Source organism: Oncorhynchus keta, chromosome 14 (assembly GCF_023373465.1).
Source record: "Oncorhynchus keta strain PuntledgeMale-10-30-2019 chromosome 14, Oket_V2, whole genome shotgun sequence".
NCBI lineage: Eukaryota > Metazoa > Chordata > Actinopteri > Salmoniformes > Salmonidae > Oncorhynchus > Oncorhynchus keta.
Genome location: NC_068434.1, coordinates 58,088,719 through 58,104,464, shown reverse-complemented (window position 1 = coordinate 58,104,464; position 15,746 = coordinate 58,088,719). Strand labels below are relative to the sequence as shown.

Genomic DNA, 15,746 nt, shown 5'->3' with positions numbered 1-15,746 from the left:
AGCAATCTGACCATGGGAAACCACTTGTAGTCAGTTTTCGGCCTCCCCTGTGATTTAGGGAATGTGCTCTCGTGTGGCTTGACCTTTGAGCTTGCGTGGAAGCCAATAGGCCAGCTCACTCAAATTATCCCACAATTTCGTCCTAGAATAGACATATCACCCCCCTCTTGTCACTCATACTAAAAATGATGATCTGTTACCTAGTTTACAGCCATTGTATTGTAGTTACATGGATCTGGAAAGTTTTTTAAGGCCCTTCAAAATCTATATTCTCAAAGTACTATTTTTAAAGATAGTCCTAGTTGTGGAGATAACATTAACATATGATCTATGCAATGTATAGTTTCAGTATTTGACCTGATTGTATAGAGCGCTGTAATTGGTTGCCTTTTAAATGGTCGTTAAAATGAATGAACCACAATGGGTGGTGTGTGTGTGTGTATATATATATATATATATATATATAGCTCAAAAAAATAAAGGGAACACTAAAATAACACATCCTAGATCTGAATGAATGAAATATTCTTATTAAATATTTTTTTCTTTACCTAGTTGAATGTGCTGACAACAAAATCACACAAAAATTAACAATGGAAATCAAATTTATCAACCCATGGAGGTCTGGATTTGGAGTCACACTCAACATTTAAGTGGAAAACCAACTTTGATGTAATATCCTTAAAACAAGTCAAAATGAGGCTCAGTAGTGTGTGTGGCCTCCACGTGCCTGTATGACCTCCCTACAACGCCTGGGCATGCTCCTGATGAGGTGGCGGATGGTCTCCTGAGAGATCTCCTCCCAGACCTGGACTAAAGCATCCGCCAACTCCTGGACAGTCTGTGGTGCAATGTGGCGTTGGTGGATGGAGCGAGACATGATGTCCCAGATGTGCTCAATTGGATTCAGGCCAGTCCATAGCATCAATGCCTTCCTCTTGCAGGAACTGCTGACACACTCCAGCCACATGAGGTCTAGCATTGTCTTGCAGTAGGAGGAACCCAGGGCCAACCGCACCAGCATATGGTCTCACAAGGGGTCTGAGGATCTCATCTCGGTACCTAATGGCAGTCAGGCTACCTCTGGCGAGCATATGGAGGTGCTGTGCGGCCCCCCCAAAGAAATGCCACCCCCACCATGACTGACCCACCGCCAAACCGGTCATGCTGGAGGATGTTGCAGGCAGCAGAACGTTCTCCACGGCGTCTCCAGACTGTCATGTCCGTCACATGTGCTCAGTGTGAGCCTGCTTTCATCTGTGAAGAGCACAGGGCGCCAGTGGCGAATTTGCCAATCTTGGTGTTCTCTGGCAAATGAAAAACGTCCTGCACGGTGTTGGACTGTAAGCACAACCCCCACCTGTGGACGTCGGGCCCTCATACCACCCTCATGGAGTCTGTTTCTGACCGTTTGAGCAGACACATGCACATTTGTTAATATTGTGTGATTTACCTGATGACCTAGAGATGGTGCTGTTCACAAGTATTTGAACAAGGCAGTGGACCAAGCAACAAGTGTTTGGCATAATTCAAATAAATCTATTAATTCCACAGACAATTATGTTATGTCACGTAGAGTTGTAGCCCATGTGTTGAGTGATAATTAATGAAAAAGGTTTGATTCACATGGCCTGATCATAATTATCACTGTGAACTAGAGACTCGCCTCTAGCCAGTAAAGGGTTAACGCCTGTAATTGGATGAATGGATATTGTGGTTCGCCACAACATCTGATTACACGGCGTTGGAGGCCTCTCCAGAACAACCGGGAGGGTTGCCTTTGTACCTTCCTGACCGTTAGATAGCACAAGTTTTGGGGCTTTTGTTGCACTGTTTCTGATTAAAGTACATTTAACCAATTTACCGCCGATGATATTAGGCCTACCTCGTGAATTTGAAGGGGCAGGAAATATAATTATTATATCTTCGTTGCAATGGCAGAGTGGTATCTACGATGGCCTTCGCTGTCTTCGGGAAAGTTCTTGAGCGAAATTGTTGAAGCACTTGGTTTGGTCAAGGGATTGCTTTGGGAGTTTTCGCTCCGGCGTTGGTAAACTCGTCGAGAGACGAGGGATCTGAAGCTGCAACAGGTAGGTCGCAAACTGGATAGAAACAAAGTAGACACGATATGGTTACAATTTTGTAACAATTCGACTTGTTTGCGTCTGTTCTGTTGTTGCGGTGTGCAGGAGTTACATTGTGTCGATAATGACCTAGATATCAGCCCGGGAAGGCTTAACCATAGGCGTAACTAGGACTCCATGAATGTAAGATCAAACGTGCATCTCCTGGCATATTATTAGATTGTGTTTGGATTCACATGTGATTTTAAATACCCTTTTATGTGTGTAAGGCGGTGGAACAATACATTTATCCTTGGGCTACTGTAGGCTATACACTTCAATGGATATAATCTATTAGGCTACTGCTATTCGACAGCAAGCTATTTGGCGAACATTCAAGGTTTGTGTAAGACTGTAAAGTGAATTTGAGATTAATTAACGTTGTGTAGGCCAACTGAGCAATTGCTTTGTCTGTCAATCTTTTTCAATAGCTCAACAATATGGCTATTAGTTGTGTTGTGAGCAGAACTGCCAATGCACAGGATAGATTGGGCAACCTCCAATTGAAGATACATTGCTCTGTTGTAATATGAGAACAACCCCACCCTTTTTAAAAGCATGTGTAATTTCACAGAAATATGGATTTTCAGAATCATTAAGCATGATCACTGATATGCCTGATCCTAGCATACTTAGACTAAGCAAGAAGTTGGTACACAATATCTTGCTTAGTCTGATACTTTAGCTGGTTATTGTTCAACAAAACCTGCTTTGTTTATGCAACAGACTTGGATCTTTGTCTAGTCTCATTTATTGCAGTGTAGCCTATATTCTTCTCCTGGGACACAGCCATTCTCTAAGGACTGGTTTTGGAAACAATGGCCTGGACATGGTACACTATGTTAATGTGTGACACATCACCTTGAGACAATGCCATTAAGGCACACTGCATTAGACTCTGTGTGTTTATAATGTAGCCTCTGGTGGTCTCACACTTGCTGCCAAGCTTTCTCATTGCTTAAATAACCCTTCCTTGCTGTTATACTATCTTGAGCCTGGAGTGCAGGATTTTCTCAATGCCAGCTCTATGAGATCTGTGGTTTAGAAATGGGAGATTCAGTCCGTCTGCAAGTAGCTAAAACAGTCGGCCTTAGGCTTGTTGTGTGTAGGCCAGTACTAACTGCACTCTGTACGTTGACATTGCTTTAAACTTCTTCCTCCATTAGTTTCAAGGATTGTAAGAGGGAATCATCTGAAGTACAGAGATATTCAACACCAGTCCTTGAGGGCCTCAGTACTGCTGTTTCTTTTCTTTTTTCATTGTTGTTGAAGACAACCTGTATTGATTGTTGACACCTCCAGAGATTTTAGCACAGAGCAGACTACACTTTTTTTATTCCTTTGTTCTATGTAGTTATTGGACATATGTTTGTTCCACAACCTGTCTTTGTTTCTCATCACCAACACTGGGATTTGAGGTTCACTTGACCCTCTAGGGTAGGGTACATGGAGCTGTGCTGTGGCCAAACATTATAACCTTTTACTGAGGTAGGTGCTCCATGGAAGATTTGCAGAAATGCAAACCATTGGGCTTGAATTCTGTATGTTTGGCTTTAGACTTGAGGTGGCGTTTTTAGTTATATTATTGCGTATGCAACTGCAATCGACCAGCCACTAAATATTCTTTAATCTTTTAAACAATGAATCAATTATGTAAACATACCTGTGGTTGGTTGGGGACAGTGGAGAACACTTTGCACCACTGTCCTACCCACCCACCCCAGGTGCATGTTTTGCCCTAGCACTACACAGTCGATTTTAAAATAATCAAAGCTTGATAATGAGTTGGTTATTTGAATCTGCTGTATAGTGCTAGGGCAACAAAACAAGAGAACTTACCCCCCAGGACTGGACCCTGATATCCAGATCCATTAGCCTGCCTTTTGTCAGCATTGGACTGCTTATGTAATTAAGCCAGGTCTCTCATTGAAATAATCCATGACTTCAGTCGTCAGTGTCAATGACTGACATGCCTGATCACTCAAGCCATGTGCTTCAGTGACGTGTCCTCTGGACCTGTCCATTCAAAGGGATGGGCTAGTTCAACCAATGTACTAATATACCCCATGATGGGCTACCTAGGTCAACCGAGGGGTCAGACACTCAACATGCGGGTTTGGTTTAGTGTTAGCATCCTTGAGTGCAAAACAATTTTAGTGGTTGGATCCCTGTTTGCGTGCCCCAAACATGTCTATCAACTCAAAGTAACTTGTTATCAATGTATAGATGCATGGAATGCTTTAATCTAGGTGGAGGAAATGCAGTTTGTTGACAGGGAGGATTTCTCAGTTCTGGGAAGTGGCCATATGCTACAGCTAGTGAGAGAAGCATGATTAATGTTAGCCTTATATAGTGAAGGAATGTCTAAAATGCCATGGGGGCTGTCACCTGCCTTCAGTTTCTTTGGTCGTGTCTACACTTGATACTTAAATGCGACTTCTGCTATCAGAGTACGAAGATCGCTTTGGCTGGATTTTTGTGTAGATCTGGTTGACCACTTCAGAAGGTGGTCAGGGATGCATTGTGTGCAGATTTCTCCTGTGTCTGGGCGGAGTCCTGCTACCAAAAATTGCATTCAGTGGGTGACGTCATCAGCACTCATCCCACAAGTCTCCAGAAAACTTGTTTTGAGACCGAGAGGCACCTTTTCTTTACAACTTTGGAAGAAATACGTTCCTTCTGCTACATTTTAAAGTGCCAATATATTTGACCGTGACTGTAAGTAACTTTGTCTCAGCCCCCCAAACCAGGGTTGGTAACAAAATATTGGGGCTGAAGTTCCAAACAGATTTTTTCTCTTTGATTCCTAGCAGGTTATTTTAGATGTGATCCTGACCTTCCGTAGTTGGAGGGTCTCTTTTAGAGGTTGACCGATTCATCGGAAAGGCCGATTTTTAATTCGGCATTTTGACGCTCATTGCACTCCACGAGGAAACTGTGTGGCAGGCTTGACTACCTGTTATGCGAGTGCAACAAGGAGCCAAGGTAAGGTGCGAGCTAGAATTTAAACTTATCTTATAAAAACAATCAATCTTAACATAATCACTAATTAACTACACATGGTTGATATTACTAGTTTATCTAGCTTGTCCTGCATTGCATATAATCGATGCAGTGCCTGTTAATTTATCATTGAATCATAGCCTACTTCGCCAAACTGGTGATTTAACACTGTCGTTGCACCAATTTGTACCTAACCATAAACATCAACGCCTTTCTTAAAATCAATACACAAGTATATATTTTTAAACTTGCATATGTAGTTAATATTGCATGCTAACATGAATTTCTTTTAACTAGGGAAATTGTCGCTTCTCTTGCATTCTGTGCAGCAGAGTTGGGGTATATGCAGCAGTTTGGGCTGCCTGGCTCGTGGCAAACTGTGTGAAGACTATTTCTTCCTAACAAAGACAGCCAACTTCATCAAACGGGGAATGATTTAACAAAAGCGCATTTGCGAAAAAAGCATCATCGTTGCACGAATGTACCTAACCATAAACATCGATGCCTTTCTTAAAATCAATACACAAGTATATATTTTTAAATCTGCATATTAAGTGAAAATAAATTAATGTTAGCAGGCAATATTAAACTAGTTTCACTTCTCTTGCATTTGCACGCAGAGTCAGGGTATATGCAACAGTTTTGGCCACCTGGCTCATTGCAAACTAATTTGCCAGAATTGTACATAATTATGACATAACGTTGAAGGTTGTGCAATGTAACATGAATATTTAGACTTATGGATGCCACCCGTGAGAGAAAATACGGAACGGTTCCGTATTTCACTGAAAGAATAAATGTTTTGTTTTCGAGATGATAGTTTCCGGATTCGACCATATTAATGACCTAAGGCTCGTATTTCTGTGTGTTATTATGTTATAACTAAGTCTATGATTTGATAGAGCAGTCTGACTGAGCGGTGGTAGGCACCAGCAGGCTCGTAAGCATTCATTCAAACAGCACTTTAGTGCGTTTGCCAGCAGTTCTTCACAATGCTTCAAGCATTGCGCAGTTTATGACTTCAAGCCTATCAACTCCCGAGATTAGGCTGGTGTAACCGATGTGAAATGGCTAGCTAGTTAGCGGGGTGCGCGCTAATAGCGCTTCAATCGGTGACGTAACTCGCTCTGAGTGTTGTAGTAGTTGTTCTCCTTGCTCTGCATGGGTAATGCTGCTTCGATGGTTGCTTTTGTTGTGTTGCTGGTTCGAGCCCAGGGAGGAGCGAGGAGAGGGACGGAAGCTATACTGTTACACTGGCAATACTAAAGTGCCTATAAGAACATCCAATAGTCAAAGGTATATGAAATACAAATGGTGTAGAGAGATTTTCCTATAATAACAACAACCTAAAACTTCTTACCTTGGAATATTGAAGACTCATGTTAAAAGGAACAACCAGCTTTCATGTGTTCATGTCCTGAGCAAGGAACTTAAATGTTAGCTTTTTTACATGGCACATACTGCACTTTTACTTTCTTCTCCAACACTTTGTTTTTGCATTATTTAAACCAAATTCAACATGTTTCATTTTCTTTGAGGCTAAATTGATTTGATGTATTATATTACTTTAAAATAAGTGTACATTCAGTATTGTTGTAATTGTCATTATTACAAATACATTTTTTTTTAAATCATCCGATTTAATCAGTATCTGCTTTTTTGGGTCCTCCAATAATCTGTATCGGTGTTGAAAAATCATAATCGGTCAACCTGTTGTCTCTTCCAAGACCACCACACTGCATAGTTTTCCAGCACACCCATGACTGGTTTTCCAATGCTTCTGTGTGGCATTTCACTCTCTAATTCAGAATCTGCCACCTTTTGGAGCCAGGACTTATTATAACCATCTGACCGCCAGCCTCAGTCATGCTCTGATCGTGTGTGGTTCTCCTCCACTGCTCATGCTGTGCTCCTCTATACTTGATTTCTCCCTGTTATCCTCAGTTCTCACACTCTGCCCCTCTCTTCCAGTGCCACAGAGAAAGCCAAGTTCCTCAACAGGGACCTCTCTTCCAGTGCCACAGAAAGCCAAGTTCCTCAACAGGGACCTCATCTTTGACCTCATCCCATCTCAATTAATTTAATCTTGGGTAAGTCCTCTTCGGGTTCCACTCCTATGCAATTTGTGGATAATGCATTTTTATATTTGATTTTTTTCCTCTGTGCTGTATTTGTCTGACTGAATATTATTGGGTAGTCTTTCTGACCTTTTGGGGATGGGCTCTTTCCCCATTGCTATGAGGTTTATGTCATCTCCCTCAGTTAATCTTCACCTCTACCATGATTCACACAAGAATGCCTGGCCTCTTAATCCAATAATTAGAATGTGTGAAGTTTTTCACCTAAAAAGTGTTACTCCGTCACTATCGATAGCAATCAATGAGTAATATTCTGAGTTCTTATATGCCATACATTTTAAGGCTTCAATAGTATTCAGCACAAGTATTTCCTTTGCTGTTTTAAAGTCGTATTGCTGTGGCAACAATTGTTTGCTTTGGTTTGTGAAACACTGGGATTATCACCTTGTGTTCTTCAGTGCAGGAATGATCTATATTTAGGAGTTGTGCATTTGGAAAGTATTCAGATCCCTTGACTTTTCCACATTTTGTTACGTTACAGCCTTATTCTAAAATGTATTAAATAACATTTCCCTCATCAATACCCCATAATGGTCCTTCTGTAGCTCAGTTGGTAGAGCATGGCGCTTGTAACGCCAGGGTAGTGGGTTCTATCCCCGCGACCACCCATACGTAGAATGTATGCACACATACAAGTCAGTAAGTAAGTAAGTCGCTTTGGATAAAAGCGTCTGCTAAATGGCATATATTATTATTATTATATTATTATAATGAAAAAGTGAAAGTTTTTTAGAAATTGTACTTAAAATGACAAACTGAATTACCTTATTTACATAAGTATTTGAGAAGATGGCACCGAAGAACATGGCTGATGTTTTACATTCTCCCAACCAATTGTGCAATTTATTTTTTTGTGTAACTTATTTTTAAATTTATTGTGTACATAATGTTGCTACTACCGTCTCTTGACTGAAAATAACCTTTGGACATCAGAAAAGAGATTACCCACTGCGGAATGGAAGAAACTTTTTCCTTTAACGAGTCTGACTAGAAGGATATCCGGCTTTCACTGGAACAGGCCCGGATCCACGCCTTTTGCGCAAAGAAAAGATGCCGGAAAAGTGGACGCAGATCGGGGGCGCCTTCTGAGAAGCTGGAGGCGAGCAAGTAAACTCTCAATGCCTTCCATTCTTCTTGCTTGGTGACATACTAAGATTATACGACCAATGGGCCATTAAAGTGTAACATTTTATGGTTCACCGAGACGTGGCTGAACGAAGAAGTTGACAATATAGAGCTGGCGGGATTTTCCACGCATCGGCAGAACAGACGCTACATCTGGTAGGACGAGGGGTGGGAGTGTCTTTTTGTCAATAACAGCTGGAGCGATGTCTAATATTAATGAAGTTTTGAGATATTGCTTGCCTGAGATAGTGTGGTCGACAGAATACCTCATGGTAAGCTATCTTAGTATTATTCATGGCTGTCTATTTACCACCATGAAGCGACGCTGGCATTAAGACTGCTCTCAGCCAACTCTATAAGGCCATGAGCAAAGAAGAAAATGCTCACCCAGAAACGGCGCTCTTAGTGGCTGAGGACTTTAATGCAGGAAAACTTAAATCAGTTTTACCACATTTTTACCAACATGTCACGTGTACCCAGGGGGGGAAACATTCTTAGTCTATCTTTACTCCACACACAGATGCAAACAAAGCTCTCCCCTGCCCTCCATCTGGAAAATCTCACCACAATTCTATCCTCCTGCTTACAAGCAAAAACTATAGCCGGAAGTACCGGTGACTCACTCAATACAGAAGTGGTCAGATGACGTGGATGCTACACTACAGGACTTTTTTGCTAGCACAGACTGGAATATGTTCCAGGACACATCCAATGGCATTGAGGAATACACCACCTCAGTCATCACCTTAAGTGCATCAATGACGTCGTCCCCACAGTGACTACGTACATATCCCAACCAGAAGCCATGGATTACAGGCAACATCCGCATCGCGCTAAATGCTTTTGCTGCCACTTTCAAGGATGGGAGACAAATCCGGACGCTTATAAGAAATCCCGCTATGCCCCAGATGAACCATCAAACAAGCAAAGCGTCAATACAGGATTAAGATTGTATCTATTAAGGGCTATGAAGGGAAACCCAGACGCGAGCTGCCCAGTGACGCAAGCCTACCAGACGAGCTAAATGCCTCTTATGCTCGCATTGAGGCAAGCAACACTGAAGCATGCACGAGACCATCAGCTGTCCTGGAGGACTGTGTGATAACGCTCTCGGTACCCGATGTGTACAAAACCTTTTTAAACGGGTCAACATTCACAAAGCCACGGGGCCAGATAGATTACCAGGACGTGTACTCAAAGCATGCGCTGACCAACTGGCAAGTGACTTCACTGACATTTTCAACCTCTCCCTGACCTGAGTCTGTAATACCTACATGTTTTAAGCAGACCACCATAGTCCCTGTCCCCACTCACGCGGTAGCCGTGAAGTGCTTTGAAAGGATGCGCATGGCTCACATCAGCAGCATTCTTCCGGACACCATAGACACACTCCAATTCCCATACCGCCCCAACAGATCCAAAGATGAGGCAATCTCAATCGCACTCCACACCATCCTTTCTCACCTGGACAAAAGGAACACCAATGTGAGAGTGCTGTTTATCGGCTACAGCTCAGCGTTCAACACTAGTGCCCTTAAAGCTCATCACCAAGCTAAGGACTTTGGGACTAAACACATCCCTCTGCAACTGGATCCTGGACATCCTGACGGGCCGCCCCTATGTAGTAAGGGTAGGTAACGACATATCTGCAATGCTGATCCTCAACACTGGTGCCCCTCAGGGGTGTGCACTTAGTCTCTTCCTGTATTCCCTGTTCACCCACGACTGCGTGGCCAAACACGACAACAACACCATTAAGTTTGCTGACAACACAACAGTGGTAGGCCTTATCACTGACCACAATGAAACAGCTTATATAGGGAGGAGTTCAGAGAACTGTCAGTGTGGTGCTAGGACTACAACCTCTCCCTCAATGTGTGCAAGACAAAGGAGCTGATCGTGGACTACAGGAAAAGGCGGGCCGAACAGGCCCCCATTAACATCAACAGGGCTGTAGTGGAGCGGGTGAAGAGCTTCAAGTTCCTTGGTGTCAACATCACCAACAAACTAACATGGCCCAAGCATACCAAGACAGTCGTGAAGAGGGCACGACAAAACCTATTCCCCCTCAGGAGACTGAAATATTTGGCATGGGTCCTCAGATCCTCAAAAGGTTTCTACACCTGCACCATTGAGAGCATCCTGCCTGACTGGTTGCATCACTGCCTTGTATGGCAACTGCTTGGCATCTGACAGTAAGGCGCTACAGAGGGTAGTGCGAACGCCCCAGTACATCACTGGGGCCAAGCTTCCTGCCATCTGGGACCTATATAATTGGTGGTCAGATGAAAGCCCATACATTTGTCAGACTTCAGTCATCCAAGTTATAGACTGTTTGTTTTCTCTGCTACCACACAGCAAAGCGGTACCGGAGCGCAAGTCTAGGACCAAAAGGCTCCTCAACAGCTTCTACCCCCAAGCCATTAGACTGCTGAACAATTCATAAAAATCGCCACCGGACAATATACATTGACCCCCATAGCTGCACATGCTGCTCGTATAATGACTACAAGTTTCCATTGTGGTTTATGAGCTCTTGGCTTCTCCTTTTAATCTGAACCAATTTTGGAGGGAACAGGAGCCAATGTTCAGTTTCTTACTCTGTCAGCATGGATAACATCCTGAGGAGAGACGTATAACTCAATATCTCCAGGTAGTGTTTCTAGGTTTTGTCATTTTATTAATCTAGCTGGAATGTTTGTCTCTAAGCAATGTAAGTAAACCAGTTCCACATGCTACGAGTTGTTCTTAAAGCCACATCTGAGGGGGGCGGAGGGGTGAAATCTCCCATAATGGGTTCTGAATGTGCTGCCATTTGGTATCCAGTTTCCCTCTATGCTGTTTAGTCCTTGGCCTACTGGCCCACAAATACGTGTTTCCAGCTCTGACTTGAGACAACTAGTGCCCTTTTTCCATGAAGGGTTCAGCAGTCTTTGACCCAAATCCCTCTGACTGCTACACAGGATCTGCTGTCTTCTGTCAGCCATGCCCCCGCTGAGGATTTCATCTCCCAGAGATTTAAACAGACAAATTCCAGTTCTGCTAAGTGATCTGGATGAGCTGAGCATACTGCCTAAACAAAGTCGGTGACCGGTGGAACGTCAACATCCTCTGACACAGGGATGTTGTCCAAATGAAGGCCTGCAGCACAGGCCCAGAGGCAGTCTGTTGCCTCTGGGCCTGTGTGGAAGTTTGTTTCTCAGCTCACACTTATGGTGGTTATGTGCTTTCAAGTGTCAGGGGTCTTCCTTAATGCTTGTCATGTACTTTGTTTTCCACAGCGTTTTGGAAAACTATTCATGGTGCTTTAAAAGTTTTTGTTAAGACGGTATACATTGAATAGGAAAGGCACAGTCAGGCAAGGACCTAGTGGAATTTCTGAAATTCAATCTATTTTTGGGCATGTTTTTCAATTACTACATTTTTTTTTTATAGGTTTCAACAAATGCTACAGATTAAGCATGTAATCTCTGAGTAAAGGCTTCATGCATTGAGATCGATGTCATGGGTATGATTCTGCAGCCTGTCATGTTTACGGACTTAATCTTCTGTAGTGTGAATTGTGTACTCTAAGTGGTTGCTCTGCCTTTAAATTGAATGTATTTGTGCTCTTATCCTTGTGATTTAAATATCAGTATGGCAAAGCCATCTGTTAGATTTTCACCCTCTTGTTCTGTTAAAGGACACTAATATCCCTAGATTCCATACATTTATGGCATCTGTATAAAAACATGACATATTAGTACCTATTGAATCTGAGCCTCTGGCCCCTCCAGACTAAATCTGTATCCGTATGTTGAATCCAATGTGACCTAGATATTCAAGCTGCTGATATGTCTTACTTATGCCGTTAGCTGGTCATTGACTGGAGATTAGTGGCGTTTGACCCCTCCTTTACTCGCCCTACGAGCTGCTAGTTTCCCCCCATGGTTCAGGGCTTACATTACTTTACCCTGGGCTTCAATCACCTTTGTCATGCTGCATCCCCACACCAGCCAACTTTTCCACTCTCGAGATGGGTCAGAGATATTAACTTTTCAATTAGCAGGCCTTGCTGAAGTGAGGCTCTCATAGATGTTCCTGTTTTGGCATGTTTGTGGAAAATGCCTCTCCTGCTAGGATACATTCTGCTGCCTGACAGCACCGCCCCACCCCTCCTAGCCAGCAGAAGGTTGAGGGATATTGAATGTCTGAACTGTCTCCCGCAAAATGAGCCTCTTCTCTGCCTCTTCATCCCAAGCAGTCCATCCATGATCTGTTAATATCAGTCCTGTGTGAATGTAAACAAGCAGCTTATCACATTAAAAGCTATGTCACACTGACTCTGTCTGACTGAGGTCTGGTAATTCTCACCAAGGGTGTTTTTAAGGAAATATTGTGGTTAACATTTTCTGCTTAACAGTAGCTCGATTTCCATTCAATTGTGCCATTCCTCATGTGAGTATTCTAGAATCCACATAAAGTGTATTTTCCCACCAGTGGTATGTTTCCACAGAATGGACTTGTTGCGGCTTAAAATCAGTGAGTGCTGACAAAGCGCGCACAATGTACTTTCTCACAGCCGTTTTCATGTACCGAATAAAAATCTAGTTCCCTGTGTTCCCATTGCATTTTCAACTCTACCGATTTTTAGTTTTGTCACAACTCAATAGTTGAAATAGGAAATGTACCCGCTTTGATCTTGGCTTCTTCATCAGCTTTGCAGATACAGTGCCGGTTGGCTAGTCTACTGATGCGATTATTATGGATAAGAGCGAGACTGCTTTTATTTCAGTCAGGCATGAACGATCATGTCACTAAAATAATATGCCCTCTATTTATTGGAAAGCAGAACCAAGCTCATCACCTTGCGCTTTCACCGCTGTTAACTTCAGCTGTCGCTAGTACTTTGTATGTACAATATGACTTTATACGCATGAAAAATGTGGTTTTAACCATTTAATGTCTATCATATTCTTAGGTCCGTTACTTGTGTAACAGTATAATTTTAAACCGTCCCCTCGCCCATACCCGGGCGCGAACCAGGGACCTTCTGCGCACAACGACAACAGTCACCCTCGAAGCATCGTTACCCATCGCTCCACAAAAGCCGCGGCTCTTGCAGAGCAAGGGGAACTACTACTTCAAGGTCTCAGAGCAAGTGACGTAACCGATTGAAACGCTACTTAGCGCACACCGCTAACTAAGCTAGCCGTTTCACATCCGTTACACTTGTATGAATTCTAAGAATAATGGTGTAGCATATGTCCACTACATGACCAAAAGGCATGTGGACACATGCTCGTCGAACACTTCATTCCAAAATATTAGGCATTAATATGGAGTTGGTCCTCCACTCTTCTGGTAAGGCTTTCCACTAGATGTTGGATCATTGCTGTGGGGACCAATTCAGCCAAGAGCATAAGTGAGGTTGGGCTATTAGGCCTGGCTCTGTCGACATTCCAATTCAGTCCAAATGTGTTCGATGGGGTTGAGGTCAGGGCTCTGTGCAGGCCAGTCTTGTTCTTCCACCTATCTCGCTTTGTGCACTGGGGCATTGTCATGCTTAAACAGGAAAGGGCCAGCCACGAAGTTGAAAGCACAGAATTCTCTAGAATCTAATTATTGCTGTAGCATTAAGATTTTCCTTCACTGGAACTAAGGAGCCTGAACTGTGAAATACAGCCCAAGACCATTATTCCTCCACCAAACCTTAAAGTTAATCCCACCTTCCTTAAAAACCTCTTGGCACACAGATCCCTTTAGTGGGATTATTTTCGTCAATTGCAGAGCGCCAAATTGAAATTAAATTACTAAAAATATTTTATTTTCATGAAATGACAGGTGCAATATACCAAAACACAGCTTAACTTGTTGTTAATCCACCTGGCGTGTCAGATTTCAAAAAGGCTTTACGGTGAAAGCAAACCATGCGATTATGTGAGGACAGCTTTCAGCAGACATTACAAACAGCTAGCAGCAAAATAGATTGTTCACGAAAGTCAAAAACAATTAAATTGATCGCTTTTACCTTTGATCTTCATATTTTTGCACTCAAGACTTCCAGTTACACAATAAATGTTGGTTTTGTTCGATAAGATTCTCTTTTATATCCAAAAACCTCCATTTGGTTGGCATGTTTTGTTCAGAAATCTACAGGCTCGTGCAGTCACGACGGGCAGACAAATTCCAAATAGTATCCGTAAAGTTCGTAGAAACATGTCAAATTTTTTTTATAATCAATCCTGAGGTTGTTTTTACAATAAATAATCAATAATATTTCAACTGGACGGTAACCTTTTCAATAGAAAAGAGAAAGAAAAGGTCTCGCTCCAGGCACGCGCACATGCACAAATCTGAGGACATCTGGCTATCCACTGACGCGATGTGATCTTTCTCGCTCATTTTTCAGAATAAAAGCCTGAAACTGTCTAAAGCCTCTACACACCTTGTGGAAGCCATAGGGAAAGGAATCGGGTTGATATCCCTTATATGGAGGATAGGCTTGCAATGGAAAATAGTAGTTTCAGAAAAACAGCACTTCCTGGACGGATTTTCCTCAGGGTTTTGCCTGCAATATCAGTTATGTTATACTCAGACATTATTTTGACATTTTTGGAAACTTTGGAGTGTTCTATCCTAATCTGCCAATTATATGCATATTCTAGCTTCTTGGTCTGAGAAATAGGCAGTTTACTTTGGGCACGTTGTTCATCAAAATTGTCATCCTGGCATCCGCCGAACCCAGATTCCAAATGGTGCCAGATGGTGTAGTGTGACTCATTACTCCGGAGAACGTGTTTCCATTGCTCCAGAGTCCAATGGCGGCAAGCTTGACATCGCAGCTTGACACCACTCCAGCCGCCGCTTGGCACTGCTCCATGGTGATCTTAGGCTTGTGTGCGGCTGCTCGGCCACGGAAACCCATTTCACAAAGCTCTTGACGAACAGTTCTTGTACTGATGTTGCTTCCAGAGGGAGTTTGGAACTCTAGTGAGTGTTGCAATCGCTCTTCAGCACTCGATGGTCCCGTTCTGTGAGCTTGTATGGCCTACAACGGCTGAGCCATTGTTGCTCCAAGACGTTTTCACTTCACAATAACAGCTGTTGACCGGGCATCTCTAGCAGGGCAGAAATTTGCAGGACTTACATGTTGGGAAGGTGGCATCCAAAGAAGGTTCTACGTGAAGTCACTGAGCTCTTCAGTAAGGCCATTTTGACTGCCATTGTTTCTCGATGGTATGGCTGTGCTGAATTTGTATACACCTGTCAGTAAAGGGTGTGGCTGACATGGCCAAATCCACTAATTTGAAGGGGTGTCAATATACTTACAAATATATATAGCTAGTTAGGTGTGTCCCGCCCTGCCCAACCTAGA

At 42.9% G+C, this 15,746-nt stretch overlaps 1 protein-coding gene across 3 annotated transcripts in view; it reads left to right on the top strand.

The window, feature by feature from the left end:
- The first annotated feature begins 1,689 nt into the window (after positions 1-1,689).
- The window catches only part of LOC118393676 (protein kinase C and casein kinase II substrate protein 3-like), a 31,230-nt gene continuing 17,173 nt past the window's right edge, over positions 1,690-15,746 (top strand). Inside the window, exons 1-2 of one of the 3 annotated variants that reach the window (XM_035786634.2) lie at positions 1,690-2,090; positions 7,098-7,216. The gene's annotated coding sequence lies outside the window, so the exon portion shown is untranslated. Of the gene's footprint in view, positions 2,091-4,965; positions 5,109-7,097; positions 7,217-15,746 lie in introns of those variants that run through there. The other 2 variants (XM_035786632.2, XM_035786633.2) reach the window with 2 other exon arrangements.